Source organism: Aegilops tauschii, chromosome 3 (genome assembly GCF_002575655.3).
Source record: "Aegilops tauschii subsp. strangulata cultivar AL8/78 chromosome 3, Aet v6.0, whole genome shotgun sequence".
NCBI classification, from domain to species: domain Eukaryota; kingdom Viridiplantae; phylum Streptophyta; class Magnoliopsida; order Poales; family Poaceae; genus Aegilops; species Aegilops tauschii.
The window spans coordinates 286,240,175-286,245,895 of record NC_053037.3 but is presented as its reverse complement, the minus strand read 5'-3'; positions in this window follow the sequence as shown (position 1 = coordinate 286,245,895).

The following is a 5,721-nucleotide window of genomic DNA, read 5'->3' as shown; positions in this document are numbered from 1 at the left end:
AATACACCATATTAATATACATACCTTCATGAACCGGTGTAGACTCATAATCAAGCATTTCATCTTCTTCCGCAAGCATGTCCACTGACTCCTAAATATCTTCAAGGGAAGAGGAAGTAGTAGGCAAAGTGGATGATGTAATAGTAGCCGCATCGTCCTCCGTTGGTGGTGTAGGTGTTGCTATGATCAATGCAGAAGCTGCTATGTTTTCCTTTTGCTTTGGCCTCCACACTTGTTTTGGGGGTACCATGGGACGGCTTTCATTGAAATATTTATCCCTTAGCTTTTCTGCTTCTTGTTCCTCCTTCTCATGACTCCTCATGCGCTGCAATCTCCTTTTTTGCGCCTTGGTCAGACCGGAAGGACACCACTTAGGCCGAGTATATTTTGGATCCCTCGACTTGGCCTTGCTTGTGCTAGCTTCATGATCATTAGCCATGGGACCCTGCTGGACAGCAGCCACATATTTATTAGAATCAACTGGATTATCACCAATAATTGGCTCTTTGATTGTTAATTCTTTAGTGCCTATCATAATAATTTCAGCACTAGTATTCTTCCCCTTTTGCTTGCCAGGCTCTGAAATTTCAGCACTTGGTGATTTAGCACGCCACACTTGCTTGCCAACCCTTCCATGATTATCTTGCATTGGCCGATTGACACCGTTGTTCAAACAGCCTCGTGTGGGATAAGAAAGCCTCTCATGAACGGGCCTCCTTCGTTCAGCCCAACCCGGATGAAAAGCATAAGGGGCCATTGGGGGCTGCCCCCATCCTCCATTGTAGCCTCCCATGTAGTATGGCGCATAGGGGGGGGGTGGCGCCATCCATGGTCCCGGTGCCCATGACCCATATGGCCTTGCATGATGCTGAAATTCTTCCCGAGCAGGTGACCTTGAGCGCTTCAAATTTAATGCTCGGTCAGAGCTAGAACCGGCCGCTTGATTGGCATACTTGGACAACATCATATCAAAAGTTGGCTTGATTCTCTTGCGCTGCACTTTAGCTTCATTCGTCTTCCACTTGCCAACCTCTGGACTCTTGGGCTTAACAAATTTGACATGAGTGTTCTCTTGCACTTGTGGTTGCCCCCCCCCCCGAGTGTAGGATTCTTGATGGTGATCTTGATTACCTCCTTGCCACCGGGTTGCTTGTCAAGCACAACTTGTCTCCCCAAGACCTTGTCGCTCTCCTTATTTTTCCTGGGCTCACCAATGACAATATTATTTTTATTAGCTGATTCGGCTATATTGGGCCGAATTAACATCTTCTTCCCCTCCAAATCCATGGTGTTTATTGGGAAAGGCTGCTTATCAACTTGCATATCAGAAAAATTCAATCGTCCATCATTAATGGCCGATTGTATATGTCGTCGAGAAACATTACAATCATTAGTAGCATGAGAAAAAGAATTATGATACTTGCAATAAGCACGCCGTTTCAGCTCTTCGAACGGTGGTAAAGTATGAGATATTCTAATAATCTTGGCTTGCAACAAAGCATCAAATATTTTATCACACTTAGCAATGTTGAAAGTAAATTTCATCTCTTCATCACGATTCTTATGAATCGGCTTTAAATCATTGCAAGTAAACGGTTTGGCCTTAGATGGCCAAACAAATTCAGCAGCATAAATATCACCCTCATCGTCCGAGTGATCACTATCATACTCAACCATATTCATCTTAGGACGATCAGTTTTATATCTATGCACCTCTTTAAGATCTTTGCTTCGGCTTTCCTGAGCCAAAGCCCTTTGCAAGACTTGGTTGATATTCAAAAACTCATGTCCTTCTAGCCTTTCTCTAATGTTAGTTCTCAAACTACTAAGCACAAGATCAGCCAAATCTCTCTCGGTTATCACCAAACTATAGCACCGGTTTTTTGTATCTCTAAATCTTTTGACATAATCAGAGACCGATTCATCATGCTTTTGCTTAACCGATGTAAGATGGGATAGTTTAAGCTCATTGTCACCACTGTAGAAGTGATCATGAAACTTTTGCTCCAATTGAAACCATGTAGTAATAGAACCGGGTGGTAATGCAGAAAACCACGAGAAAGCAGTACCGGTTAAAGATAAAGGAAAATAACGTACTTTCCACTCGTCTCGTGAACTTGCCTCACCTAATTGTACCAAGTATTGGCTAACATGCTCCCATGTAGTCTTTTTTCCCTCTCCGCTAAACTTAACAAAATCTGGAACTTTATATCCGGGAGGACATGGCACGACATCAAAAATTTCTAGATATGGTTTCCTGGAAATTCGTGGTTTAGGTAGTTCAATCCCACAATGCTCTCGGAACACCCTAGACATTTCCTCTCTGACATTAGCCAAAATATCACTCGTATTGAGTGACGTTGCATGTGGTTGTGGCGCATGGTGAATATGATTTCTAATAGTTGGTACAGTGCTAGTCGGAAGAGATGGTGGTGTGTATGTTGTACCATAGTTCGGCAGCAATCCACTTGGACTTGCCGAACCATAACCTAGCAATGCAGTTGGATTCACTGAACTTGGTACGTTCATGGCAGGATTAAAGGGTGGAGCACAAGTTGGTTTGTCTGACTGGGATAAGAATTCAACGGCACGGGCGGCGCCGATGAAATAGGTAAAGTTGGACTAAAGTTTTCCACACCAGCAGACATACTACCGCTACCATGATATGACCGAGGGTATTATTTCGAGCAGTATTATTGTCTATGATAGCTTGGTAAATAAGATCATTATTCTGAGCAATAAGAGTAGTAATTTCAGCCGACTGTTCAGGAGAGAAGATTTTGCTTATAGCCGGTTCTACCTGCTCATTGTGAAGAGGAGGAAACTTGATTTCTTCAATTGAAGTGATGTTGCCTTGGCGATCCTTTTTGAACTTAGCAAGGAACTCCTGCATCTCCTTCTCTTCACGCGCCTTCTTGTACTCCTCAAAAGCTTGGCGATGTTCTGCCGATAATTCCTCAAAATTGGGCTTGATGATGTTATCGGCATCCACTTCAGATGGCTTGGGAAGATCGACCATGATGGATGATGATGATTACTCTTTTTCCCCGGCGGAGTCGCCAAAAAGTGTGTTCGCACACGAACACGTCACGTGTACCCTCGACGCCGGGGGTGATGCACCGCAGCTCACGTCGAAGGAGTCTCACCGGAAGCGCGATTCACAAGTCGACCGGCGAGAGCTTTTGGGGACCCGAAACCCCACACTCCCGGGAGGGACCCCGTCGGGGAGTGCGGCGGCTATGGGCTGCCCTAGGTCGGTCAAGCCGCCCCTAGAGCCTCGGTATTCGCAGCTCTCCAACACGAAGAACGACGAAGAACGAAGGAGCAAGAACGAGGGAGGAACAAAACGTAGATGAAAAAGTAGTAGATGTGTTTTTTGCGATTGTGTGTTGTTTAATCGGCTGTCATCTCTCATCTATTTATGAGGCGGCTGGACTTCCCGTACAAGAAAAGGACTAAAAATTCCGTCCAAAGCATCAAAAACCCTAACCTAACTCGGACAGGAATCTTTGGTAATTTCCCGGATCAACTCGGTCCCACCGATTGGTTCGTTTCGGTCCCACCGAGTGAACGTTGCCAACTCTCTGTATCCTTCTGTAATTTCTCGGATCAACTCGGTCCCACCGATTGGTTTGTTTCGGTCCTACCGAGTGAACAGTGCCAACTCTCTCGTAAATTTTCGGACCAACTCGGTCTCACCGATCAAAACAACTCGGTCGGTCCGAAATGACTCCGCAGCTTTTGTTTCTGACCTTGTTTTGCCTCCACAGGTTGCATACGACCTCGGATTAAGATAATTTTTATATCAAAATCGATCGTTTCGACGAGACGAAGACAATTCATGTAGATCATTTTTCCATACGAGGCAGTCCTGGGGGCGTAATCAGCTGAATAGTGTTCTGAATACAAAATCTCGGTATTTCGAACACAACTTCGGTCTTCGAGATGAGATCGGATGGCGATGGCCCAAACTTCAAAGATGTTCATATCGACAATACGAAACTTTTTAATGTAGATCACTTCTCCATTTGAGGCCATATTAATTAAGTTCTTGACCGTGCCAAAATCTGGTGTCAACACGGCTGTGAACGAGCCCGTCGCAGCTAAGGCACGCGCGAGACGTACGCGGCAGGGGCACAGGCAACGGCGGTGGTGGAGAGGTATTGAGGAGGAGCGAGCATGGCGGGGCCGGTGGCGGCTCGTCGGCAGGCAACCGGGCATGGGAGGATTGGATTGAGAGAGGAGTTGGATTGGCCTCGTTCCCTGGTTCGTGCGAGGGGCATCGCTACATGGTGGTCGTCCGTTTTTTTTCGTGCGAGGGGCCTCGCGTCGTGGTCCGGTTTTTCTTGGTTACGTGTGACGGGATTGTTACGGGGGTGGTGGGAGGAGAACGAAAAAACCCAGCAAAAATAAACCGTGGATACTATTCACCAACTCAGACATTAGGAGTAGAGATAGATAGGCCCTTCGCAGCAGGAAGCAGGGATTTGCAGAGGTGCCAGAGCTCGAGATTTTGAAACAGAGATGAATAATTTTGAGCGGTATGCTTTCATTGTCAACATAACAACCAAGAGATCTTGGTATCTTCCATACTAGATACATTATAGGCGGTTCCCAAACAGAATGGTAAAATTTATACTCCACCTCCACCAAACAAGCACATTCCACGGCTGGTCCGAAACAACGGGTACTGTCCAACTAACAACAGTCCTGGGGGAGTTTTGTTTGAAGTTATATTTTGATTTGATTTGAGCATGGAACTGGGCATTCCGATTACCAGCATTTTCTCGTGAATAACAAGCGGAGTCCACTCATCGTGAGAATAACCCACCTAGCATGGAAGATAGTGACAGCCCCCAGTCGCTACATGAGCGATTCGGGCATACAAAACAGATTATCATTTGAAGGTTTAGAGTTTGGCACATGCAAATTTACTTGAAACGACAGGTAAATACCGCATATAGGTAGGTATGATGGACTCATATGGAACAACTTTGGGTTTATGGAAGTGGATGCAGAAGCAGTATTCCCGCTTAGTACAAGTGAAGGCTAGCAAGGGATTGAGGAGCGACCAACTAGAGAGCGACAATAGTCATAAACATGCATTGAAATTAACCAACATTGAGTGCAAGCATGAGTAGGATATAAATCACCATGAACATAAATATCGTGGAGGCTATGTTGATTTTGTTTCAACTACATGCACGAACATGTGCCAAGTCAAGCCACTCGAATCATTCAAAGGAGGATACCATCCTATCATACTACATCACAACCATTTTAAAAGCATGTTGGCACGCAAGGTAAACCATGATAAACTCCTAGCTAATTAAGCATGGCATGAGCAACTATAATCTCTAATTGCCATTGCAAACATGTTTCATTCATAATGGGCTGAATCAAGAAAGATGAACTAACCATATTTACAAAAACAAGATAGGTCGAGTTCATACCAGCTTTTTCTCATCTCAATCATTTCATCATATATCGTCATTATTGCCTTTCACTTGCAGTGCACGTGCATTGGACTAAGCTGGAATCTGCAAACATTTATTCAAAGGAGAAGACAAGGTAATATGGGCTCTTTGTTAACAATAATGCATATGAGAGCCACTCAACATTTTCATCGTGGTCTTCTCCTCTCGACCCCCAAAGAAAAGAAAAGAATTTCAAAGAAACACACTGAAACGATTTTGGAGTTTTTCTTTTTCTGAAGAAAGT